Source organism: Mustela putorius, unplaced genomic scaffold (assembly GCF_011764305.1).
Source record: "Mustela putorius furo isolate JIRA1106 unplaced genomic scaffold, ASM1176430v1.1 tig00003845_pilon_pilon_pilon, whole genome shotgun sequence".
Classification (NCBI taxonomy): Eukaryota; Metazoa; Chordata; class Mammalia; order Carnivora; family Mustelidae; genus Mustela; species Mustela putorius.
Genome location: NW_025421998.1, coordinates 19182992 through 19210935, shown reverse-complemented (window position 1 = coordinate 19210935; position 27944 = coordinate 19182992). Strand labels below are relative to the sequence as shown.

Genomic DNA, 27944 nt, shown 5'->3' with positions numbered 1-27944 from the left:
GATGGCACCCAAGCATTTCTTTTGCTCCCCTTCTCCCATTTCAGCACCCAAGCATCACAGGATTATGTTCTCAGAGGGCTTTAGAAAACCCACCCTGCTGCATGCTGTTTACACAGTGTAAAAATGTTCATACAGCTTAAATGAAAAGTACTGTACACTAGAACTCCGGTAACCACCAGATCAGGAACTTAAGGAATGGTGGACATGCACTGACCCTCTTACTTGTACAGACTTTCATCTTCATTCTGATCACCACTTAAAAAGCTATAATGCTCAATTCTTTTTTATTTTATTTATTTATTTATTTATTTATTTGACAGAGAGAGAGAGAGAGAGAGAGAGAGATATCACAAGTAGGCAGAGAGGCAGGCAGAGAGAGGAGGAAGCAGGCTCCCTGATGAGCACAGAGCCCAATGAGGGCCTCGATCCCAGGACCCTGAGATCATAACCTGAGCCAAAGGCAGAGGCTTTAACCCACTGAGCCATCCAAGCACCCCTATAATGCTCAATTCTTATTGTTGATTTGGAGCCAAAGAGTATTGTTTCTGAAACTTCCAACTACAATGTTACACATAATGTAAACAATTTCAGTCAAAAGAATTCTTGTTTGTGTATCTCTCCATTGATAAAAATAGTAAACACAGTGGTAGAAGCAAGTGTGCTAAGTACTTATTAATATATATATTTATATATATATATACTAATATATATTTACTATTGTAAACACCTTACATATATTAATCTATTTACTCTTTCCAACAATGCTGAGTAAATAGAGCGTACAGCTGAGGAAACTGAGGCACAGTAGGAGGAAGTGGTGAATCTCGAGACTGAGACCCAGACACCATCTCCTACTTCTAGCCACCAGGCCAGTATGTCTGGCAGCTGGGAGAACTGCTTCTGTTGGCAGGACCACTTCCCTAGTGCCTAAAGCACCTGACAGCGCTATGCCCAACATGTGGGAGTACGGGAAGGGGAAATCCGGAGTTTCTGCTTACTCAACTAAAAAATTCTTTTCCCACAGAGAGACATGAGACTCCTACCCTCTCTTTTCTCAATTAGCATTAATAGCCTCAATAAGAGGATACTGTCAGCAATAGTATTCCCAGGATTCATTCATTCTTATCTGAAAAGCAGTTTCATAATTAACCCAAGTACTTAGACGACATAACTTCACCAAAAATAATCAGAATTTCTCCCTCCCTAATCATTCATTTTCATTGGAGCCTCCCCTATCTGCCCCTGGTATCTCACCCGTCTAATCCTTGGCCCACAATGCTACGGAGTCAAGCTTCAAAGACAGAAAACCCGATCCCCTTACTGCCCCACTTACAGAAAGCCCTTTAGGACTGCCCCATTTCCTACGTCTACAGTTTTTGCTTGGACTTAGGATCAGCCCCTTGTGAATTTATGCACCAAGGCCAAAAAAAAAAAAAAAACAAATTTTGCATACAGTGACACCAAGAACACAATTTACTTAATGACTTAAAATTCCAAACATAAGTAACAAAACTCCATCTTTAATCTCATAAAGGAATTAAAGATTTCTCTAAGTAAATCCATAAATATTTGCTAGGTTAAGAGATGTTCATAATTTAGGTAGCTAAGAGATTTTAGGTTCATATTTAAGTTCATATTTTAGGTAGCTAAGAGATTTTAGGAAGGTAAGAGATATTCACATTTTAACCAAAACCCATTCATCAACATACAGATTACATGTCAAAAACTTTAAAAGGAAATTTAGGAACTTCAGAGTGATAATCTTTCCCGTAACTAAACATCTCATTTTATTTGAACTTGTGTCCTTAGGACATTCTGCTAATGTCCTCGGAAGTTCAACTCACCAGCACTTTGTGAATGTCTCAGTTGTGTATGTATATAGGAAAGTTTCAAGCCCTATCCTTCATCAGCCTCACAGAAACACGCCAGAAAGCAGAACCTCAGTCTGCCACCCACCTTCTACCTAAGGACCAAATGGAGGCAGACAGAGATCTGGCTTCAGGGTATGCCCTCCATCCTTCCTCTGCATCTGGGACCTAACCCCAAGCATCTCAAGCGAACAACCAGAAACACGAGTAAAGCCAGTCTCCCGTGAGAAGAAAGGGATGGGAGTACGGCAAATCCTCTAAAAGGGGCAAGAACCACAACCAGGCCTAATGAACAGTGCGGTGAAGGGATGCTGATACACGTGGCCAGACAGTCTCATATTTTCAGAAGATGGAAATAGGGATTTTGTTTTAAGGATAGTAAAGTCATGAACCTTGGAAAGTGATACATGTGTTTTTTGTTTGAGACAGAGAGAGCCGGAGCAGGAGGAGAAGAGCAGAGGGAGAGGGAGAATCGGGCTCCCTGCTCAGCGAGCCCTGTGGGGGCTCAGTCACAGGACCCTGAGATCGTGACCCGCACTGAAGGCAGATGGTTAACCAAATGAGCCACCCAGGTGCCCAGGAAATTGGGATTATTTTATGAAATATCCCAAGTTTCCACACACTGTAAGGTACACAAACATATCCACAAGTATAATCCAGCCCATACCCACCAGCTGGTGCCTCATGATAGTACAGACCTTATTAATAAATAAGTTAATTAATAGCCAGGTATTTGGGCCAACCCTGCACCACACACACTGCTAGGCTTGGGGAAAGACAAAGAAGTCGATGTCCTCATCCAGTGGAGGATAAAAGCACAATGCATAAACACTGTGGTCAGCATGACAGAGCCAGGCAGAAGCCATGGCAGAGTGAGAAAGGAACCCAGGTCAGCACAGAAAGAGTGCAAGACATCAGAGGAGTCTTCCCAGCATCTGCACAGACCCCAGGGATGGGGTACCTGGGGTGAGTCCTAGCAGAACTGAGGCAAAAAGAAAGGAATAAGCAGAGAGGCCAGGCTGCAGCTGAGAGAACCATAACACAATGTGCAGGACAAGGGAGTCAGGAGATGGAGGCGCCCGGCGGGGTCCCAGACCAGGGCAGGGTTGGGGGCAGCAAATGCAGGGCAGATGAACCAAATGAAATTCAGGGAAGAAGGACAAACTGAACACAAACGCCCACAGCAGATAAAACCAAGAGAACGGGGGCGCCTGGGTGGCTCAGTGGCTTAAGCCGCTGCCTTCGGCTCGGGTCATGATCTCAGGGTCCTGGGATCGAGCCCCGCATCGGGCTCTCTGCTCCGCGGGGAGCCTGCTTCTCTCTCTCTCTCCCTCTCTCCCTCTCTCTGCCTGCCTCTCTGCCTACTTGTGATCTCTGTGTGTCAAATAAATAAATAAAAAATCTTAAAAAAAAAAAACAAAACCCAAGAGAACGGATCATGTATCAGTGTGGAGAAAGCAGCAATTCTGACAAATGCATTCAGAATTTTAATAGTACTATAGTAAAATCTTCTCTTTACTAAAGAAAAATATGTTAAATGTAAAAAGAAAACAGTCATATACAAAGAAGAAAATGTTATATCACTCATAATCCTACATTAGTGACTGCATAGTTCTCCCCATCTAGAAATGCCCAATGATATTCTTCTCCCCAATCTCTGTTTTTCCTTTCATCCTAATTTTTATCTTTTACTTAGACTTCTCCATTTGAGCACATCTACCATAAGCCTCCTCAAACCTTCTATGATAGGAAATGGAGCATAACACAATAATTTAAGTACCAATTTAAAAAGCCAAACCACCTTTCCAAAATACACATTATTTATGCCAACCACTTCAGCCTTTTCACATAACACAAGTCAGAGAGAGAGAGACAGTCTTTACTCTTTTTCACCAGCTCACCCACAGTCGAGGTGGGAGGGGCTTGGCTCCACACATGTATGACCCTGCTTAACTGCTTTAGTTAACTAAAAGCTGCAATTAAAGTGAAGAGTTGGGGCTTGGGTGGCTCAGTGGGTTAAGTGCCTGCCTTCGGTTCAGGTCATGATACCAGGGTCCTGGGATCAAGCCTTTCCTTGGGCTCCCTGCTCAGCAGGGAGTCTGCTTCTCTTTCTCCAGGGGGGGAGCTCTGAGAGCTCTTAGTCCCTCTGTCACTACTGTCTCTCTCTAATAAATAAGTAAAATCTTAAAAAAAAAAAAAAAAAACATAAAGTGAAGAGTTATTTTGTGCATCAAAAGACATTATCAAGTGAAAAGACAATCTATGGAATGGGAAAAAAATATTTGTAAAACATTTATCTGATAAGGGTCTTACAACTCAACAAAGACAACCAATTAAAAGATGAGCAAAGGACCTGAATAGACATTTTTTCAAAGAAGATCTAAAAATGACCACCAAGCACATGAAAAGATCTTTAACATCAATTAATCACTGGAGTATGCAAATAAAAACCACAAGCTCTTCCTCAAATCCTAGTACATGGATGTTAACAGCAGCACTATTCCCAATAGTCAAAAAGGAGAAACAAGCCAAACGTGCATCAGCGGATGAATAAACTGTGGTATGTGTGCGCCAGATTCTCATTCAGCCAGAGGAAGGAATGAAATCTGACACACACATTTTTTTTAAAGATTTTATTTATTTATTTATTTGACAGACAGAGATCAGAAGTAGGCAGAGAGAGGCAGGCAGAGAGAGAAGAGGAAGCAGAGAGCCGAGCAGAGAGCCCAACATGGGGCTCGATACCAGGACTCTGGGATCATGACCCAAGCGAAAGGCAGAGGCTTTAACCCACTGAGCCACCCAGGCGCCCCACTGACACACACTTTAACATGGGACCTGGAGGACCTTGTGCTGAGGGAAACATCCCAGTCACAAAAAGACGAATCCTCTATGATTCTACCTGCACAGGTATCTGGAGCACTCAAGTTCATAAAGACAGAAAGCAGAGTGGTGGCTGCCAGGGTCTGCAGAGAGAGGGGAATGAGTGAAGTCTATAGTACGTGATTTATATCTCAATAAAAATTTATTCTGAGTAAGCAGCTGCTCTTTTGGAGCTACAGAATCATATAAAACAAAACCAAAACTTTACTAGGTCAAGTGCTATCTTCCCATATTTCCACCCTTGTCAGTTCTCAGCAGGTACCAGCTTACTTCTCTCCGCACTTTACCAGGGGAAAAACAGCAACAGGCAGGCCGGCGTCGAGCGGCTGGGCTGCAGGTGCACACCGGTGCTCCCTGGCCTACTGAGAAGTGTGCACATGCCCGCACACTCGGGGCTCCAGGACTCCAGGGCCCCAGGACCCCACCCGCCGGGGTGCTTCAATGTTCTGCTGTGTCTCTTCAGCAGCTACACACTCACCTCACTGCTGCCACCCGTCTCCTTCCTGTCCTCCTGCTGTCAATTCTCCTCTCACCCTCAGCTGGTAACAACTATGCTGTAGCCAGGTCACACCTGAACTTGGCGCTGACTAAAGTATGTCCCAAGTACAACATCTGCCTTTTTGGTTTCCAATGTTGCTTGTGCTATGGAATGGGTTACTGACAAGTTGTCCAAGCTCTGGTATTAGAGGAAGGGGCTAAAAAACCAAGGGGGGGAAGTGCTCTGAAGGCAAGGGAGGAAGGGAGAGGATGAAGAAGCTGTTTCAAAGTACCCCAAGAACACGATCAAAAGGCCAACGATTGGGGGACACTGTTCTACCAGCCAAGCCAAAGGAACAGTACTCCAAATGACTAAGGAAGACAGTAAAAGACCAGGTTACCAGCTGTGAGAGTCAAACAGCTCAGTTAGGAGCAACAAGAAACACAAAAAGGGGGGAGATGAAAAAAGACCCAGGAAAAGGAAAACCCCAAGGAAGCAAGTCCTCGGGATCAGAACAAATTCCTTCCTGCACCCACATGCCCACCTCTAGTTACAGTGACGGGCTCCAGAGGCACAATACCACCCAGGACCAGAAGGGGGGGCCGTGGAGAAAATCCTCAAGTGGCAGAGAAGAACAGCATGTTGTTTTTGTTTTTGTTTTTAATTTATTTGACAGACAGAGATCACAAGTAGGCAGAGAGGCAGGCAGAGAGAGGAAGAAAAGCAGGCTCCCTGCTAAGCAGAAAGCCCGATGTGGGACTCGATCCCAGGACCCTGGGATCATGACCCAAGCCGAAAGCAGAGGCTTTAACCCATGGAGCCACCCAGGAGCCCCGCACAGCATGTATTTTAGAAAGCTTCAAATCACTGAAGATGCCTTGTTCCAACGTTCTGAGTAGGACTACTTGTGTCACTGTGGATAAGTCAAAGCCTGGCTATAATGGTCTTTACGTTATCACTGTAATAGCCCCTTACGGTTTCCAAAGAACATCTAACTTCAGCCTCACAATTATCCCAGGCAAAGAAAATACCCACCCTCCGTTTGTAAATGGAAGGTCCCTCTGACTTGACTAATCTCCCCACAATTCTGTGTGACTCCGCTGACTGATGTCAGGAGAAATATACACAGTAGGCCCACAGATGATGAATAGAGAAAAACTGGAGTCGACAGCAGGAGAAGCAAATAAAGAATGAACACGGAGAATAGGAACAAAGGTTATTCTGTGCAAAATGTGTAACATCTGCCATATGCAAAGCATAGCTGTGCAAGCTAAACAGCACACTCGCACAGTAAACACGGTGAACCGCCACGCAACGTAAGAACAAGGAAGGGAAGCAGGTTAAGGCTGGAAGGAAAGGAAGATCCTTGGGTTTTGTGTTTTTTGTTTTTTTTTTTTTTTTAAACTATCTCTTGACCCAATGTGGGGCCTGAACTCACAACCTCGAGGATCAAGAGCTGGATGCTCCACGAACTAAGCCAGCCAGGTGCCCCGTGTTCTTTTTAAATGGGGCAAACAAACAGGAAAAAAATGCCAGTGAAAAGGGAAAATCCGTGAACTTCAACACCCACTGCGGCAAGGCTAAAGTAATTTCCTTAAGATCACTTACTGAGCCCTCATCCACGCCTACAGGTCCTGTCCACATACTACGATAGCCTACTGGCATCTAACGTTGGAGAGTTGAATCCTTACTAGAAGTAGCACAGACCTGGGTTCCATACCACGAATTGCAGGGTGGAACATTAATAGCTCACTGGGTACTGCCTACAGAATGACAACATGCCCAAATGTGCAGAAGATGTACTTTTCTTTCCCAGAGAAGGTGCTCCTGAGCTCCTCTTACTGCCACTGGGCGACTCCAACAGGCATCACCTCCAGCAAGAAAGCCAGAGGGGCTGCTTCTTCAAAGACCACAGACTGCTGAGACTGAAAATCCGGAACCTCCACCTTCACAGCCAGCCTTCTTCCCTGCAGGCTGTACTGTAGCATGGGTTGCTGTTTCAGAATTATTTTCATCACAAGTAATTAGAAGTAATGAGAAGTGGAGTCTCCCAAACCAAACCTTAAGAAACCTAATTCTGTCATAAAGCATTAAACAGACATTTCTGAGCTCTGTTTTCAACTCCCTTTTCAGGGGATGGTTCCTTCCCTGCTCACAAATGCAAGTAACTCAGCACCACTCAACACCTGGTTTGTCTCTGATCCTTAAAAGGCAAGACTTTTATCTTGGTGCATAACAGTTAAACACTCTTCTGTTCACTGATGCCTAAACTAGTATATTCATCCACTAGCTTATCACCCTGTTTAACTTTCTCCAGAGCACTGATCTGAAATTAGTCATGGTCACAACCACATCCCTAGCATACTGAAGAAATGGTTCATTAAGTATCTGCTGTACTGACCAGTAACAAATTAATTAACAATACACCTCAGAAATGTTCAGTCACCTCCCCTTCCCTCTAGTCACCTCAGAACACGGGGCTCAATTCCACACAGAGCACGGAATTGAAGGCAAGAACTGAGGTCAGAACAGGTGCACTCAGCCCTGCACTTCCTGGCAGCTGAAGGTGCTCTTGCTGGTTGTAGATGGAACAATTCATGCAGCAGGAAGTATAACAATACACAAATACGGTTAAATCCGTAAGTAATTTTTTTAGTCATTCTGGAAGAAGCCAGTAAATCAACTATTTTGAATGTGCTAAATAAAAGGGAAGATTATACAAAATGCACCTGAAGTATCCAAACAGTTGATATGGGAAAGCTTCTCTACAATATTCTAGGAAAAGAATAAAGAAAAGATGGAATGGGGCACCTGGCTGTCTCAGTGCATAGAGTGTGCAACCTTCCATCTCGAGGTTGTGAGTTCAAGCCCTCCGCTGGGTGTAGAGCTTACTTAAAAATAAAATCTTAAAAGAAAAAAAAAAAAACAGAATGATAATATCAACCTTTTAGAATACCTAATGAATTAATGGATGCAGACAGTGGTCACCACAAATGACTGACGATAGCACAAAGAAAGGAAGATAAAAAGTTAAACTTCTTTCTGCCAAAAAGTAGTGTTTTTTTTAAGCCTGGGTAAAAAACAGCAAAAGATATGACAGGGGTTGTGGGGATAGAGGGGGCACAAAGTAGAAAGACATGCAGGTGTTTCCTGAACCCTTTTTTTTTAAAAGAGAGAAATAAATAGAAAAGCTGCCAAAGTAAAGAAACTAAAAATTTACAAATGAAAAACCAGAAACAGCTAATAAATATAAAGGGAGAAGTTTAACCTCATTTATAATCAACTACAAATTAAAATAATGACCTATTTAACTGCCCTGTTGAAAACTCATTATAAGAGTTTAATTACATGACTTGAGAAAAGTATAAAATGGCAAAACCTTCCAAAGAGATCAGCTAGAAAATGTGCTTCAAATATATATATATATATTTATGATTTTATCTATTTATTTGACAGACAGAGATCACAATCAGGCAGAGAGGCAGGCAGAGAGAGGAAGGGAAGCAGGCTCCCCGCTGAGCAGAGAGCCCAAAGTGGGGCTCGATCCCAGGACCCCGGGATCATGACCTGAGCCGAAGGCAGAGGTTTTAACCCACTGAGCCACCCAGGCGCCCCCAAATAAATATTTTTTTCAAAGATTTTATCTATTTATTTGACAGACAGAGATCACAAGTAGGCAGAGAGAGAGGGGGAAGCAGGCTCCCCGCCGAGGAGAGAGCCCAATGCGGGGCTCAATCCCAGGATCCCAGAATCATGACTCGTGCCAAAGGCAGATGCCTCAACCCACTGAGCCACCCAGGTGCCACCCCCCAAATATATTTTAAGGCATCTATTGATCCAGTAATTTGAAATCTAAAAGTTCATGTTCCAGAAATCTTATATTCACGAAGTGTTCATTACAGCATTAAATATAACAGAAAAAAAAGAAAAAAGAAAAACCCTGCAAACATCATAAATGTCCAAAAACCGGGAAACATTAAACAATAAATAAACTGTGTGATTTAGTAAAGTTTCATTAAATAATCATTCTCATGAAGAATGACTGAATGAAGAATTTAAAGGGAAAAAAACACGCTTTAGAATATACTGTTAACCTTAAGAAAAGACTCATAATAAAATGATATGGTAGATTTATCAATTTTCTCATACACATTTATAAAGGAGGCTAGAAAGATCAATCCCTAATTAGTGAAGTTAAGTATTCTTTCCCTTTTACACTCTTGCCTGAACTCAAAAATGTTGGCAATGACACACATTATTTTCCTATCTGGAAAAACGACATACCACATACACCACCAGCTCCACTGGCCAAAGGGTTTCAGTAACACTAACTCTACAGAAAACTCTGGGCAACTCACGGAAGCTCTGGGCCTGTTTCTTCAGAGATAAAAGTTCACAGGCTGAACTAGCTGAGTGGTTTTCGAACTGTGAGATCATGCATGTGAAATACTTCGTATCACACTCATACACATGAATGTTGTTTATTCCTATTAACCAGTGGCTCACAGCAGCGGCAAAAAGAACCTGCCAAGCAACATGGGGATCCCAGACCCACGACTCTCATTTCAGCTACCTGTCCTTGATGCTTTAAATGCTGGACTCCGGGATATGATTTCAATTAAAGAAAAGGTTCAACACATTCTAAAGTTCTAAAACCACTTAAGTAGATAAACCCTAAAGTCCCTCGGAGTATTATACGTCATTCTAAATATGACACCTTTTTCATCCCTTTGGCAAGTCTGGAAATACCCTTGGTGAACACACAAATAATAAAAATCTAGGTTAAATATATTTCACATGATTCTAATATACTGCATAAGAACTTTTTGTTAACTCTGAGATTCTACGATGGTTTTCCTCCTAATGCATATTCATGTCACAGATATTAGTTACTAAAAATTTTCTGAAATTACTTCTCTGTTGGTATCCTGAAACTCCCAGCATTTTTACACAATGCAAAACACTGTACTAAATGAAAAAGGTATTTTTCAGGTAATCTTAAAAGTGTGCCTCTTAACTTGAAAAAGAGCCCTTTAAACAGTGGAAACCAACTCTCAAATTACTGTTTGGAAAGGAGCATTAACTTCAGTAGTCTATTATCCACAACTCGGTGAAGATACTCTCAAGGACCAGGTAACACACAGTATTCACTTGTACTGTGTGCCCTCTATTAAGTAAGTGCTTCAGAGCAAAGTCTCTCCATTAAGTGCTTCAGAGCAAGGAGCACAAATTAGTACAAGTGATTCTAAAAGCCAGAGAAAAAACCCACTAGATAAACTACATTCCTGACTCCTAGCTTGACAATATTTTATTCCTTGACCTTATTTCAATTTTGCAAATGAGATCAAAGATCAAGTAAATATCACTACTTTCCATGAGCATCTTTCTAAACCAAGATTCCTGTTATTCTTAATAAAAAAGGTTAATGACAAGAAAAGGGGAGGGGGGATGGCTGCAAGCACAAAGTGGTACAGGACAGAGCAATGGTCAAATGACCTCTGAATTAGACTCTCTGCAATCCAGGACCCATTACATCCACCTAGAGGTGAGTGTTGTTTAGGGAAAACATGTCCTCTTTGATTTCACCCAATTTTAGTTCCAGCCAACTGGCCTCTATTTACTACTTCCATGACCATGGGTAAGGTATGCAACCCCTTAGGGATCTATGTACCTCATTTTCAAGTAAGGAATAACAATGTCTAGTCTCCAGGGCAGGCCAGTGGTACACACATGAGAATGATGACTATTTGGAAAGTCATAAATATTTGCTGAGTCTGAAAATCAGACTCTGGTTTGACTCTCTTTCTTTTTCCTACTGGGAGGAAGAGCTGCCACAGCAGTTCATACCAGGGTGCCCACTCCCCGCAACAACTCTCAATGTATGTTCACATATCCCAAGAAATCCAGGAGCTCTATCTTCCTAATGACAAGACAGCCTCTGCCCTTTGCACTGTGCTGACATTTGCAATGTAAAATCGGGGGGGGGGGGGTACGACCCACGAGCACCTCATCCCCACCAGCCCCAAATGGCACCCAGCAGCAGTCACTGTACTCTTCACCTGACTTGCACTTAAGATAATGTCAGTTTCACTTCCGAGTGTAGTTGACCAAGGAGTAAAACATATTAATTTTATCATATCTCAACCCTGAGCACATATTCAGTCTGATGAAACAGGAAGCACTTCTGCTGCACACGTTCATCTCAAGGGAAAACCCCCTGCGCCACAAGGGGCCAGGCTGCAAAGAGAAGTAGTCTCTTTTTCCAGGGACACCCTACTTACTTGACTAACAGAGGAGCCATGGTTATTCAAACTTGGGTACCTGGCAGACAGTCTCAAATATTAGTGAAATGAAGCTCCTGCATTAATACAAACACTGGATGCAAGGACACAGGATGAGATGAAAGATTTTTTTTTCATTCAGCCAAAATAACATTCTGTGACAGACTAAAGGCAGAAGCATATAGAAGAATCTAGCTTCTATTAAGCCAGACATTAATGAGACTGACAAAAACATGAAACAATCTCATTCTAATTTTTTGTTTCAAAAAGTATTTATTTTTTTATTTAATTATTTTCATTAAAAATATGCTATTTTATTACTATGCAATGGTTTACTATTATTCTTTAAATTAACATTTTTTAAGTTTCTCAATTTTAATTTCTTAATTTTTTTTTAACATTTGTGGTTTTTTTAAAAGATTTCATTTATTTGGGGGCACCTGGGTGGTTCAGTGGATTAAAGCCCCTGCATCAGGCTCTCTGCTCGGCAGGGAGCCTGCTTCCTCCTCTCTCTCTCTCTCTGCCTGCCTCTCTGCCTACTTGTGATCTCCGTCTGTCAAATAAATAAATAAATAATCTTTAAAGGTTTTATTTATTTGACATAAAGAGTAAGAGCGCACAAGTAGGGAGAGCAACATTGAGAGGGAGAGGGGGAAGCAGGGAGCCCAATGAGGGGCTTGATTCCAGGACCCTGTGATCATGACCCCAGCCAAAGGCAGACACTTAGCCAACAGAGCCATCGAGGTGCCCTCAATTTTAATTTCTAACAAAGTACCAATAAATATAAAACACATTTAAAAAGCTCTTTAGTCTCCTCAATAATTTTTAAGAGTCTGTAAAAGTGTCAAAAAAAAAAAAAAAAAAAAGAGTCTGTAAAAGTCCTGAGAGCGAAACATTTAAGAATCACCGTCTAGGGCGCCTGGGTGGCTCAGTGGGTTAAGCCTCTGCCTTCGGCTCAGGTCATGATCCCAGGGTCCTGGGATGGAGTCCCGCATCAGGCTCTCTGCTCAGCAGGGAGCCTGCTTCCTCCTCTCTCTCTCTGCCTGCTTCTCTGCCTACTTGTGATCTCTGTCAAATAAATAAATAAAATCTTTAAAAAAAAAAAAAATCACCGTCTAGGGGCGCCTGGGTGGCTCAGCTGTTGGGCGTCTGCCTTCAGCTCCGGGCATGATCCCAAGGTCCTGGAATTGGAGCCCCACATCGGGCTCCCTGCTCAGCGGGAAGCCTGTTTCTCCCTCTCTCACTCTTACTGCTTGTGTTCCCTCTCTCACTGTGTCTCTGTCAAATAAATAAATAAAATCTTAAAAAAAAAAAAAAGAATCACTGTCATATAATTATCACATTCCTTAATTCAAGCTATTTGAAAAATCAGAAATGTCACTCAGCACCTAAGGATTTTATGTCCTGCCACATCCTTAACAACAAAGAAATTTACTAACCTTACTTTCAGTTTACCCTTCAATCGTCGGTATGCTACCTTAATGGACCTTTTAACTTTTTTTTTTGATACATGCTTCCTCCACCACCTTTGAGAATATGAGTAAAGCTCTCTCTTGAACACAGAACTCAAGCACTAAAGAAGGCATGCAATTTCTGGGTTCAAGAACAGTGTCCTTCAGTCCCAGTCATGAATACCCTGGCACTGGAGAACAGGGAGGAACCTGGACTTCACATGCCCAGTTTTTAACTGCTGCATTCCAAAGACAGTCATACAACAAATGATCACCAGCTAACTCACAGAACAGTAATGTACATGCAAGAGTGAAATTAGCGTTTTAAAACAAAACCTAGGTAATATTTTCAAGTAAACCAAGGAGTCCTATCTTAACCAAAATAAACACAAATCCAAAGGAGTAAAAATGAAATCTAACATATTTTTTAAAAACTGCTTAATTTACTCAATATTTCAAAAGTGCCTGGAAGTCACAGTTAAGAAAAAGCTATGTTCACAATATCATCATTTACCATTTAGAATCTCTAATTTCTGTGAAAATGTACCTAAATACTATTTTTAAATTCTTTTTTTTTTTTTAGATTTATTTATTTGTCAGAAAGACAGAAAGAGCACAAGCAGGGGGCAGAGGCAGGCTCCCCGCAGAGCAGGGAACAGGATCCTGGGATCACCAGAAGGCCGCTGACCAACCGAATGAGCCACCCAGGCTTCCCTGTTTTAAAATTCTATACTTGCTAATGGAGGACTCAAAAATTTTCACTGCAAATGTCCTTTTCAACACAGCAGAGTTCTATCCAAAGAGAATTATTAAACATTAGTCTCTCAGAATATAGGGGCTTAAGCACAATAGTCTCCAGGTGTTGACGGTTTCCTGAATTTTTTTTAAAGACCATTTATAGTATCAAGGTTTAAAATTATCCTACTCTTTGTGTCTTCCACCTTCTTGAAAACTTATTCAAGAAACACATTAATGATTAACCTTAACAACCTTTAGTTTTTGTTGTCAACATCCACTCTTACATTTAGTACAGGAAGAGGAAAAAATTGTATGATCTGCTTTTTAAATGTTTTTCCAAATAATCAAGTGGTCTTTTTCTGGTAAACCAGTTTAACAAATTCAAATAGTTACATTTTCTTTTTAGTCGTAGTGTTGTCCATAGGCTGTGTATTTAAGGCATATTAATATTCAGAAGAGCAAAGCAACATCTGTGCTTTAAAACACACATCAACATATATTCTCCTCACACACACACAGCCACACCCACTCCCTCAACAGAGGAATGCACTGTAAGCTAACGTTCCTCTTCTGCTCAGCACCTCTCATCTTCAGTCCCGTACTTCCTCTAACACAAAAACACTGCCAATTTAATCATGAGGAAGAGGGAAAAAGAGGAGCTACATATGCAAACTGTTCATGTTAAACTGAAAGCAAGTCTATCATTATCATTGTTTGTTCAAAGATTCTCATTTAAAAATACATTACTGGGGCACCTGGGTGGCTCAGTGGGTTAAAGCCTCTGCCTTCAGCTCAAGTCATGATCTCAGGGTCCTGGGATGGAGCCCCGCATTGGGCTCTCTGCTCAGCAGGGAGTCCGCTTCCCTTCCTCTCTCTCTGCCTGCCTCTCTGCCTACTTGTGATCTCTGTCAAATAAGTAAATAAATAAATAATATTTTTAAAAAATACATTATTAATTAATTACCTTGAGAATAATGTACAGAATAAACTATAAGTTTTCAGAAAAGGCAACCAGTAAGCCACTTCGCAGTACTGAACTACCATTGGCAAACTAAAGAGGACTCAAAGAAAGGCAGGATGCCTGGGTGGGTCAGTCAGTTAAGCATCTGTCTCCGCCCCAGGTCATGCATGATCCCAGGGTCCTGGGGGTTCCCTGCTGGGTGGGGAGCCTGCTTCTCCCTCACCTTCTGCAGCTCCTGTGGAGATATTCAAGAGCAGAAAATCCGAAAGGACAACTGTACAGAATGGACAGGTGGTCGCTAGGAGCTGGAGCAGGGAGCAAGAAGCTGCAACTGTTTAACACATACTGGTTTCTACTGGTTTGGGGGGGGGTGGTGAAACATTTTGGAACTGGTGGCTTCACAACAATGTAATTATACTAAATGCCATGGTTTACTTTAGACCAGTTGATTGTATGCTGTGTGAATTTCACCTCAATTTTTTTTTAAAGTTTGCAAGGATGTCTAATTTGCTAGTCTATACATCTCCACCTCGGCCAGAAATGCTCTCCCCAACTCAGTGTGCCCCCCTCAACACTTTAGGTCTCCCTGGCTCATAGCCTAGATGCAGCTGGAGAGAAAACACTGGATCAAAAATGACCTACGAAGGGGCACCTGGGTGGCTCAGTTGGTTAAGTGTCTGCCTTCAGCTCAGGTCACAATCCTGGGGTCCTGGGATTGAATCCTGCATCGGGCTCCCTGCTCAGTAGGAAGTCTGCTTCTCCCTCTCCCACTCCCCCTGCTTGTGTTCCCTCTATCACTGTCTCTGTCAAATAAATAAAATCTTTAAAAAAAAAAAAAAAAAGACCTATGAAAACAAACTCTAAGAATGTATATTTACATAAAGACCGAAATTTTATGCTGGGGGTAAAAAAACCACTAGAGAAACATATACACTAAAACTTAACAAAATTCAAAAACAAATACAAGGTGAGGAGCTCTGTGACTACAGGCAGTGACAAACGTTAAGTCTGCATTACCACCATCAATGCTTGAAAATAGCAGGCAACAAAGGACTCCCTCTTAGGTTTCAAACTTCAAACCACAGGCAGAACTGCACAGACATTTCTCTGAAACACTTACCCATATTTCACATTTGAGACATTGCAGGCAGTCTATTACTTTCTCAAGAAGTGATTCTTAAAGCAAATAAAATTAAATACTGGCCCTGTTCAGAAATGTTAAGAAGAATAAAGTCTTGCTTCTCTGTTACTTAACGGTGTAACTTACTCAGCACTCAAGTGTACAAGATGCTACATACTGACAAAGAACACAGGGGAACCATGTTTGATGCCTTTAGAGTGAATATTTTAAGGATAAAGTGGGAATAATACATCAGTTTCCAAGAAGTGGAAATGAATCTATATTATGTATTACATAAATATGTCTATGCCTTTAACACTATAGTGATGATCTGGGGACACATCACTCACACTCTTCCCTTAATAGACCAAGCAACCTGCTGAAAATTTCCCTTCAGGAAGCTTTTTTCAAGGTAAGAAATGCCACCTTCGAGTATGCATGATAGAAACAAATTGAAAATTGGAAAGAATCAAACTGTGTCTCCTTAAAATTACTTTGACCAAATGAGTCATAACTGAAAAGCTAACAACTGTGAAGCATGGATAAGTAAGGTTAGTAGACCCTCTGACTGGAGAGGAACGCTACTGACATGTATAGGGTACATCCATCAGGCATGCCTGGGGTTTTTCCACCTATTAACCAGTTAATGCCCAACAACCCTGTTATTCCTATTTAAAACCCGCCATGTACGTACACTGAAGTAGGTACATTAGGAAGTTAACTGAACCTATTCATCAGTAAGAATCATGTAGAGGCAGTTTTATGCAAGCACGACTTTTATGATTCCCAACTGTAACCTCCTTCCCCCACCCAAAAGGTGCTCTCAACATCCCTACGCATACTAATTTGATAAGTGATCCAAATCATCTAAGTCAATGATAAAAATATTTAGCAGAATACAATCAAAGACAAAGTATTTCATCTCTCAATTTAATGAACCCTTTTAAAGTTCAGAAGTTGGTGATTAAATCATCAACACTTCCGGAAAGCAGATCTTAAACTATCTAGGTAAGCGGTTATATAAACCACGTTTCTCCAACACTTCAACAAAGTATCAGCAGAGACTATGACGTGCCTTGCTGAAATCAAATCCTCATATGGCTACAGTGGCATTGTACACAATGCCGTCCACATGAAGAACTCAAGAGCCGGAAATGTCAAGACAAGTTCAGTTCCCACACCATCTCCATGGGTGAGCTAAGACTAGAAACCAGGTCCTTTGACCCAAAGGGAAAAAAAAAAAGGGACGCCTGGGTGGCTCAGTTGGTTGGACGATTGCCTTTGGCTCAGGTCATGATCCTGGAGTCGTGGGATGGAGTCCCGCATCGAGCTCTCAGCTCCATGGGGAGTCTGCTTCTCCCTCTGACCTTCTCCTCGCTCATGCTCTCTCTCTCTCTCTCTCTCAAATAAATGAATAAATAAATAAAATCTTTAAAAAAAAAATTTCATGGCATTATTAACACCACCATCTTTCCCAAATTCCTCAATCCTTAAAAAAACCAAGAAGCTAACTTGGACTTTTGTCTTTTCTCACACCCATCAGTAAATCCAATCAGCTCTTTCTTCAATATAAGTCCCCAATCCGACCTTTCTCACCTCCTCCATTAAGACCACCTGCCCAAGGGGAACCTGAGTAGCTTGGATGGTTAAGCATCTGCCTTCTGCTCATGTCGTGATCCTCCGGTCTTGAGATTGAGCCCTGCAATGGGCTTCCTGCTCAGCAGGGAGTCTGCTTTTCTCTCTCTCTCTCTCTGCTGCCCCTCCCCACTGCTCAATCTCTCAAATAAATACAAAATTTAAAAAAAAGAAAAGAAAAAGAAAAAAGACTACCTGCCCAAGCCACCAGCACTACCCTCCTAGATCAACTGTTGCACCAGCTTCCTCCCTAGAATTCTGCCATTCCACAATCCTTTACCATACAACTGCCAGAGTGACTGATTTTTTCTTTTTCAGTATTTTTTAAGAGAGTTATTTGAGAGACAGAGCAAGAGCGAATGAGAGGATACAAGCAGGGGGGAGGGGCAGAGAGAGAGGGAGAAGCAGACTCCCTGCTGAGCAGGGAGCCCAATGTGGGACTTGATCCCAGAACCCCAGGATCATGACTTGAGCCAAAGGCAAACACTTAACCAAGTGAGCCATGCAGGCGCCCTTCTTTTTCAGTTTTGAAACAATAAAAAGGCAGAAAAGGACAGTAGTACGAAGAACTTTCTTCCCCAAACCACCTAAGAGTTAGCTGCCCCCCTCAGGCTCCATCATCCTCCAATGCTGAAAGCAAGGATGGCCTAGATAACTGCAACATAATCCTCAAGACCAGAAAATGAAGACTGACAGATGACCATGACTTAATCCTCACAGCCCACACCAGGCCACCCCTTCTATGTGGTGAGGACAGCATAGGCTCTGACTCCCTGTGCACTCTGCCCTCCCCTCGGGACACTCCTCACCCTGATCAAGCTCTCCTGTCCCACACCAGGAACCCAGTCAGAAAGATCCTGGCTTCACCATGCTTGGGGTCTGGCTCCTGTGACATCTCCCGTGCGGGCTCTCTCAACAGTGACATTCTGTCACAAACCGCCCTCCTCATCCCACTTGGGCCCAGACATGCTGCTCTGGGACACACAGCTCCCCACACCTCTCCCTCAAATTGTGTGTGCCCACCTAGCTCTGCCCCACCTAACGGCTTTAGGACAGAACTGTTCTGGAAGAAGGGTTTGGGAGAGTAATCACTTTCACATGTATACAGATTTCACTCTTTGGCTTAAAATCCTCCAATAGCTTTTTTATCTTTCTCAGAATAAAATCCAAACTCTTTTCCACGGTACAAAAGGTCCTATACATCTGTCCCGGACCTGTCTTCATCACTCGATCCAACCTACGCTTGCTGGCCTTCAGTCAACATACTAAAGAACTCCTTCTTACCTCAGGGCCTTGACAGTGGCTCTCCAGCTCCTTGAAAGCTTCCCCACCTCCCTAAACCTCGGTAACTTCAAAGCTTATTTCCTAAGAGGCTTTCCCCGGCACATTCCCCATCCACGATCCCCACACGCCCATCTGCCCCTTGCTGTATTTCCATAACTAGAACAGTCCTTAACACACGGAGATGACGAACATCTGTAGGACAGCGGAATTCCTCACGAACTCATCTTGTGACACAAACTAAGCAATCGTAATGCCATCCCATACGTATAGGATATATGTAAAGATGAGAGAAATGGCTAATTTTAAGATATTAATGTTGACAGGTTACATGGTGCTCCAAAGTACACTATTAGTTGCAACAATTCCAAGCAGTATCTGGGTTGAGTTTACTTTCTCTTCTTCACAAAGCTCAGAAAAGGGCAATGTTTACCCCACCAGTAACTGACAAGATCGTGACTGGGACTTGGGCCTTCTAAGTACTATTAATTACACCACGCCAGCCCCTCTGTACGTGCAGCACCACTAGTCACTCAGTCTCATAATTCCCAACATCCTTTCCTTTGAATTTCCAGAATTACTGGACTGTTTCAAAAGAACAGCTAGAGGTACAGAAACACTGTAATTTAGATCTTGCTGAAAGCTGAATGCTCGCGCCAACTGCAGGTCTATTACACCATAGCTCTGCTTTTACCAGGGGTTTCGGCAAAAGACCCTTGATAACAGGCACATTAGTCCCATATTCCAGGAGTCAGCAAACTCTAGCCCATCACCTGTTTCTGTAGCAACACAAAAGCTAAAAATGATTTTTACATTTTCAAATGGTTGGGGAAGAAAGAATCAAAAGAATAATATTTCATGACATCTGAAAATTTTACGTAATTCTGAGTCTCATCATCCATAAATAAAGTCTGACATTCATCTGTTTACTTCCCAGGCCACTTCGGCACTGGAATGGCAGGATGAGGTAGTTGCAACAGATATCATGTGACCTGAAAAGACAGAAACATTTACTATCTGATCCTTTACAGGAAGAGTCTGCCAACCACTCCCATAGTCTTGCACCTCTCCCCAGCATACTGACCTCCTCCCTACCAGGTTCGGGTAAGGTTTCCCTGTAGCCCCTGATTCTTCCCCCATCTCTGCATCCACCTGAGCTGTGTAACTGTCTCCTTACAAGATGCAGCGTGAAGCCCACCGCTACTCCTTCAGGACAGTATCCCAGTGCCTAGCAATGCCATTCACACTTGGTGCCCAGGACCTACTGAATGAAAAGACAGAAGGTACTAAATTCAGAGGAGCTTATCTAAACAACCTTCAAACTTACAAGAGTTTCTGCCAGAAACACAGATTATCAGACTTCCAAAGGAGTCCTACAAAGGGCTCTAACCCTTGGTTCATTCCAGTCATAAACCCCAACATCACACAAAATGGATCAGAGTAGGGCAGGAAATTGGCGGGGAAGGGTTGGGGTAGAGGGTTAAACCAGCCTGCAACCCAGCAGTAAAAGGTTTTAACAACAATAAAAATGGTCAACAACAACAACAAAAAGCAAAACAAAAAACCGGAACGCCTCAGGTTCCCGGGCTCAGATGTGAGTCTTCTCGAAACTCAGCTACAGGACAGGCTGCTCCTCAGTTTCAACCACCCCCTCCAAATATCTCTTTCTCCCACATGTCACACTGACTATTAGTCACCTAATTTATTCACTCACCTTACAAAAGAACCTCTTTAAACACAAATAGACTCAAAAAGCTTAAGAAAATGTCAAAGCTTCATGCATTATTGCGGACCAGAAAAAGCAGTTTTGATTGTGAGACAGAAAAGTAATGTAAGACTCTCAACCAGGGAACCTAGGGAAAACTGGGACAAGAAAGAGACCCAAAAGGCAAAACTGATGGAAAAGGTACAGAAAGGGAAATGGGAGGTGTCTAATAAAAAGACACTCAGTTCAATTTTCCTTAGGTCAAGGGCTCATCTCTACAATGTGGTTTAAAAACTGCTGGAACACAAAAATGTCTTCTCTTCAAAAGAAAGACAACTAATCAATGTAAAAAGATACTAAGAGAATTAGACAATTATCATTTGCAACCCACGGTTACCCACTGATTCAGGCAAGAAACACCAAGTGATGTTAAAACCATTGCATAATTATAAGAACAGACAGACAGTCTCACAGTATCTTATTAATTTGAAAAAGGGAGGGGGTGCCTTGGGCCTCATCTGGTCAAGTGTCTGACTCTTGACCTTGGCTCAGGTCTTGACCTCAGGGTTTTGAGTTCCATCCCTGTCTGGGGCTCCACACTCCCTGAGGAGTATTCCTGAAGATTCTTTCCCCTCCCCCTCTGTACTCCTAGCTCACACTCACCCGCCTCTCTAAAATAAAATCTTGGGGCACCTAGGTGGTTGAGGTGGTTAAGTGTCTGTCTGCAGCTCGGGTCCTGATCCCAGCATCCTGAGATAGAGCCCCATGTCAGGCTCTGCACAGGGGGGAGCCTGTGTCTCCCTCTCCTTCTGTTCTCCCCCTCCCATTGCTTTGTTCTGTCTCTGTGTCAAATAAATAAAAATCTTTAAAAAATAACTAAAATCTTAAAAAAAATAATAATAATAACCTGAGTGAACTGTTCCAGATCAGTGCTACCTAACTCACAGAGCAGTAAAAGCCCTCAAAATGTTTGTTACTGATCGATGGTAAGTACACAAATTTAGAGTTCAGAAATTTTTATAGCAACTTGATAGCAGAATCTAATTTTTTAAATGAGCCTTATTTTTATTTTCCATTTAATTTCATAGTAATTCTTTATTATTGTATTTTAGAAAATTACTGGTCTACACCAGAGTGGAAATGAAAGAAAAAAATGCTCCTTTGCCCTGTAGAGTCTCAGAAGTACTATTCCAGATTAAGAAGAACTAAGAGACATGACAACTAAATGCAACATGTGATCCTGGTTTAAATTCTACACACACACACACACACACCCCTGAAACACAGGTATATATAAATACTACATACAGATACATACGTATGGACCATACACTGAATGATATCATAGTAATGTTAAACTTCCTGAGAGTGGTAACACTGTAGATGTGTTACAGAAAAATATCCCTTTTCTAAGGAGACATGCTTAATTATTCAGGGGTGAAATTAGTATGTCAGCAACTCTTGGAGCGCCTGGGTGGCTCAGTGGGTTAAGCATCTGACTCTCTGAGCTCAGGGTCCTGAGACCAAGCCCCATGGCAGGATCTGTCATCAGCGGGGAGTCTGCTGGAGATTCTTTCTGCCCCTCCCTGCACTCACACACAGACAGGTGTTCTCTCTCAAATAAATAATATATCTTTTTTTTTTTAAGTCAGCAACACTTTTTATTTTTTTTTAAGATTTTATTTATTTGACAGATAGAGATCACAAGTAGGCAGAGAGGCAGGCAGAGAGAGAAGAGGAAGCAGCCTTCCCGCCAAGCAGAGAGCACGATGTGGGGCTAGATCCCAGGACTCTGGGATCATGACCTGAGCCAAAGGCAAAGACTTTAATCTACTAAGCCACCCAGGCGCCCCAAAGGTCAGCAAATCTTAATGGCTACTCCTAAATGGCTTACCGAGGGATAAAATTGTAAGATGAGTGGGGGTGGGGTGGAGTAGGGTGGATGGTTGGATGAAATAAACTATTAAAAAAAAAAAAAAAGAAAGAAACTATTTAATTTAAAAACATGAAACCTATCCCAGTGTAAATACAATTAACATAAATGTGAGATTAAGTGAAATACCAAGTAGACACCACACAGACTATTTCCTTTAACTTCACCCTTTGATAGTAAAATTCACGTGAGTTTGACAACTAATCGAAATGACAATTACTATATATTCATAGGTACCATATTTCCAAAGTAGAACAGTTTAAATTTTTCTGGTTTAAGAAGAGATGACATTGGGGCGCCTGGGTGGTTCAGTCAGTTGAGCGTCTGCCTTCCGCTCGGTCATGATCTCAAGGTCCTGGGATCAAGTCCCATACTCAGCTCCCTCCTCAGCAGGGAGCCTGCTTCTCCCTCTCCTCCAGCTGGTGCTCTCTCACTATCTGTCTCTCTCTCTCTTTCTAATAAATAAAATCTTTAAATAAATAAAATAGAGAAGATACTAATCGATGGACTAAAACAGTATTTTTAGGCATACTTAAATTTTTAACCACAAATAATAAGGAATGTCTCAATACATACTAAATGTAGTTTAAAACAAAAGGAATAACTTTGCATCGTACTTCATACTACTTAAATTCTACAATAAATTTCAGATGTGTCAAAGAGTTAAATATAAAGAATAACCCATAAAAACAAATACTGATCCTAAAAACATATCCTAGCTTTGAGGAAGAGGAAAATTCATTACCACAGAATGAACAGACAAGAGAGATTAACAGAAAACAGTTCAATGAGATCTGACAGGTAAACCTTCAATCTTTAAAGTTAATTCATTCATTGGATTTATTTAATTCATGCAAACTTCCAAGCACAGGTGTAGGCCCTGCATTTTCAGAGTCTGAATAAAGTGCCCATGATGCCCAGAGTCAGAGTTCAAGTCCATAGGAAACTGAGCAAACAGTACAAAAAGCAATGTAATGTTCTGGTACGTACCAAAGAAGAAAGGACAAATGCTCCAAGAAAAGACCCACTAAGTAAGCAGTGCTCTTAGAGGACGGGCATGAAGTAAGTCTCTGAGGGACAACGCCAAAGTTGGTGCCAGAATAAAACACAAGAAACCAGCAAAATTTAAAAGAGGGAAAACAGAAGCTCAGAAAGACCAGAGGCAGGACAGAGCCCAGAGTACCATGAACAATACCGCTGGGCAGGGGCAAATGATAAAGATGATATTCTCAAGTACCAAGAAAAACACAAGTTCCTACACAATACATCACTGCGGGGGGAGTGTACATTCCTGACAGCCACCTGCATTTATCCACCTGCATGTATCCACAAAACAGAATGAAATACAAAGCCCAAACTGGACAGGATAAGGAAAGAAACAGAACTGCAAGCTAGTGTGTTCTTTCTAAAGACACTCTAAAAATAAATGACAGAAACTCAAACATTTCTCACATCTTTGAACTTCTATTTCCCAAAAAAATTACTCTTCCTCCCCCCAAAAATCCTAGTGGGCAAAATATATCCAATAGAAGTGGTACTTATGAAATAAAAAGGAAACCACCAAAAAGCCTAAAAATGTGGAACTATGTACACTGCAATGTGTTAGTTTACATGAGAAATGTATAGGAGTATAGGTTAGAAAGTACCCAAAACATATCAGGTAGTAAATAATGGGGGGCCCCTGGGTAGCTCTGTTGGTTATGCATCTGACTCTGGATTTCAGCTCAGGTCATGATCTCAGAGTCGTCAGACTGAGCCCTGAGATGGGCTCCGTGCTGGCGTGGATCCTGCTTAAGATTCTCTCTCTCCCTGTCCCTCTGCTTCTCCGCCCCCTGTTGAACAAAAAGTAGTAAAAAATGACATTTAGTTTGTATATATGGGCAAAATATAAGATGTCTGTACACCTTTAAAGTGTTAAAATTTGCAGTGACAAAAAACATTCTGTGAGCACTCATTGTTCTGCTCAAGATTATTTATCTTCAGTTGTCTTTTTTAATTGAAAATATGAACAAAGAACTGAAAGTATTGTAACACTTTTCTTCCCATTTTTCAGAATTAACTGCTAATATTATTAAAAAAGGCTAAAAAAAAAAAAAAAAAGCTAAGCTAACCCTTAGTAACCCTGAGTACCAAGCCCCTCTGCTACTTCCTAGCAACCGTGAGGTTCTGCTGTGACCCTGACAATTCAGCTCTGGATAGTTTTGTAAGAGACAGAGGATTCCCAGAGAGGGTTGGCAGAGAAGAGAATACAGACACATATCCATCAACAATAGATGGTAGTGGAAAACTTTTACAAATGGTACTATACTTTTCTCTCCTTTGTCAAACTTTCTGATGCAATGCTGTCTAGTTGATACACGTTAACAATAGATCTAATGCACTTATAGCATTACAACATATGAATATACTCCCCATTAAACATTGATTTTGCCCAGTTTAATCTATCATACAGTGTTATAAAGTTTCTGGAGTGGGGTTTTTTGGGGGGTTTTTTTTGGATTTTAATATAACCTTACTTTTAGTAAATTAAAAAATACTACTTACTATAGTATCATGTTATTATTAAGCTTCTAACAAAGCAAGGCACAAAGTAACTCCCCAAATCACGCTTATTTGTGTCCACTGGGTGATAAATCCAATAACTGCCTTCCCAGATTTTACACACAACTATAAACTAATCATCCAACTATCAAAAATCAATCACAGTCTTAAAAAATAACTATATATATCACACAAAAATAGAATCTATACCGATTTTTCAAGTGAAAAGGCATGTACTGGGGCACCTGGGTGACTTAGTCAGCCAAAACTCTTGGTTTTGGCTTAGGTCAGGATCTCAGGGTTGTGGGATCGAGCCCCAAGAGCAGAGCCTGCCTAGGATTCTCTCACTCTCCCTCTGCCCTTCACCACCCCCAACCCCTGCTCAAGTGCTCTCTCGCTCTCTATTAAAAATTAAAAAAAAAAAAAAAGGCATGGACTTAGGACATAAACACAAAACATTTATTTGTAAGAAAATATTAAATATACCTTATCTATATATAAGGTATATGTATTTACTTAACACTATTTTTCCTGAAATTTTCATAAAAATAGATTCAGATATTGATCTGTTGCCACCTACTGGTTAAATTCATACCTGAATAATATCACTGCACATTAAATATTCACTATAGTTAATACAAAATACAGAGTCCAAAATCTCTTAGTAATGATCTTTACAAAATTTTACTAGACTACTCTGATGAATTCAGCTTTGGAGAATTTGGGGTTTTTTTCTTTGTCTGTGTTTTGGGGAGGAGGAGTTTTTAAAGCTACATCATCATGAATTAACAATACCTTGACTTTCAACAATACTCTTAACAAAATTTTCATCTGTGTGTTCGGAATGTTTTAAAACTAAAATACCACTATAATTTGTGAAGAACATAAAAATCTTTATTTAATTAAAACACCTCCAGAATGTTAATCTTTTTTTATTTACAACTCAAATGTTTACAAGTGTCAGTTTTCCAGAATACTGAAGTTATACAACTTCAGACATTGTCATCTTTTTCACAATTGATTTGTCAGAACGAGGACATCCCCCCAGAGAAGGCCCACATATTACATTTGTTTATTTTGCATTTTAAGTATCTTTTACTTTACAGCCGTCCCTCCCCCTCCTTTTATTTAATTCGATCACCAGATAAAGTGTCCGTTGTCCCACTGCACTGCTTTTTAGAACTATTTTAGCTGCCCATATTTAAAAAGCAAAACAAACAAATGTAACACATGGACTTATTTTTGGATCCCAATTCTAAAAAACTCAACTGTAAAAAGTAATCATGGAAATGTGAATACAAGATTGGGTTTTAGAGGATCCAGAGAGAATTTTATGACTTTGTTAGATATGATAATGAGCTGTGACTATGTAAGAAAATGTCCAACTCTTTTAGTGACTACTATGGACTGAATTATATCCTCCCAAATTCAGATACTGAAGCCCTAACCCCCAAAGTGAAGGTGTTTGGAGACGGGGCTGACAAGTGGTGATGTTCACTGAGAGCAGGTCGAAAGTCCGACTAGTGCCCTTGTAAGAACAGCAGGCAGAGTCTTCCTCTCCAAGTGAGGACTCAGTGAGGGAACATCTGCAAGCAGGAGGAGGGCCCTCACCAGAGCCGGACGCGCCTGGTCTCCCAGTCTCACAATTCCAGCCTACGGAACTGTGAGAAAATTCATGGCTGTTATTTAAGCCCCACAGTCCACGGTATTTTGTTATGTAGCCTGAGCTTAGACCACGATACAGGATGTGGAAGTACGTAGGGGTGAATAATAGATCACGTATCCTCTGGGGCAGGATCTCTGGGTCATGGGATGGAGCCCCGCACCCCGCTCTGCTAGTGGACAGTCTGATGGGGATTCCCTTTCTCCCTCTCCCTTTGCCCTCCCCTGTCATGCTCTCTAAAATAAATAAATGTCTTTAAAATGCATGCACACACACACACCAAGGAGATATGACACAGGAAGAAGTAGACAACAGTCCAATTTCTTAATAATCCTCTATTTCTTCATTTTTTTCTGCTTGCCACATAGATAGGTAATTAGATACACCTCCTCAAACTGGTATAAAGCATCCACACTGAATTATTTATCACACTTTTCCTGGACATTGATGTAATTCAATGATTTCCTCCCAAAGACTACCCTTTCTGAGCTTATACTTAAACAAAATAACTTAAAAGTGCCAAAACAATTTGAAGAATATATGACATAGCATCAACCAATTATTGTCTTCCATAGACAAGATCTCTGAGTTCTTTCCGTACGTATCAAATTAACGCTCATGGCAATCTCACCAAGTCAGAACAATGATGATTCCTATCAGGGGTGATTTTGATATCCACCCCTCCCCCAATGCCCAGAGACATCTGGCAATGTCTGGAGACATTTTTCGTCTTCAGGCTGACTAGCTGTAACTGGCATCTACAGCTCCAAGATTGAAAAATGCTGTCTATAATCATTCTCCATTTTACTGAGGAAAACAAGTTCAGAAGAATAGAGTAATTTTTGCACGATCCATGTCACCCAAGAAGTAGAAAGCTGCAATTTAAACCTCGGTCTAATTCTAGAATCCACAATCATAGCCATGATTTATGTAAGCTAAAATTATAATAAAGTAAAAAACCAAAATTAAAAAATATATACTAATAGCATCAAAAAGTACTAAATACTTAGGAATAAATATAAGCAAAGATGTTTCAGAACTGTACACTGAAAACCACAAAATTGTTGCTGAAAAGAAACTAAAGACAACCTAAATGAAGGCAGAAACATATGTTCACAGACCCAAAGACTCAACGCTGTTAAAATGTCACTTCTGCCCCCCGCCAAATTTATCTATAGATTCAAGCCCAATCTAAATTAGCACTTTTTGATAGAAACTGACAAGCTGATCCTAAAATTCACAGAGATATACAAAGGATTTAGAACAACAACAAAAAGAAAACTTTGAAAAATAACAAAAATGGAGGGCTTACAGCACAGGACTTCAAGAGTTATTAAAGCTTCAATAACTAAGACAGTAAAACATCTAGACGGATGAAGAGGTCTATAATCGGTAAAATACATGTG

The 27944-nt window shown here is 41.3% G+C and overlaps 1 protein-coding gene across 11 annotated transcripts in view; it reads right to left on the bottom strand.

Moving 5' to 3' along the window:
- Positions 1-27944, bottom strand: part of SRPK2 (SRSF protein kinase 2) — a 250181-nt gene that overhangs the window by 179777 nt on the left and 42460 nt on the right. The window lies entirely within an intron of this gene.